The sequence below is a fragment of the Phaethon lepturus genome, unplaced genomic scaffold (genome assembly GCF_000687285.1).
Source record: "Phaethon lepturus isolate BGI_N335 unplaced genomic scaffold, ASM68728v1 scaffold35125, whole genome shotgun sequence".
Taxonomy (NCBI): Eukaryota; Metazoa; Chordata; class Aves; order Phaethontiformes; family Phaethontidae; genus Phaethon; species Phaethon lepturus.
In genome coordinates, this window is record NW_010538987.1 from 569 (window position 1) to 1025 (window position 457).

Here is a 457-nt window from a genome sequence, read left to right on the forward strand (position 1 = left end):
AAGGCACCCACAGACTTTTTTTCCCCCACTCCATCACGCAAACCTCTCCTGCTCCCGTGGGTCTCAGCCTGGGTGCGAGCACCTCCTGGGGCACCCATCCAGCACAGTATCCAAAACCAGCCTGGGGTGCCTGACACCCCCAGCACCCGTACCTGTGGGCTCACCCCACGGGGCCAGGAGGGCTGGGGCAGCTTTGGGGACTGCTGGCATACCCCTGGCATAGAAGCCACCCGTCCCCGCACCACAAGGGATGCCCTGGCCTTGGCCAGCCCCGGTGCTGAGCGCAGCGGGTGCAACACATCCAGGGCACAGCATGGCCACCACCGCCACGTCCCCAGAGCAGCGCTGCCGAGAAAACCAGCCTTCACACCCCAGCGGGACGGCATGGAGAGGTGGGAAACCCCTCCATTGCTCCTGCCTGGCTCCCCGCCATGGGACGGGGGCCACAGTCAGATGG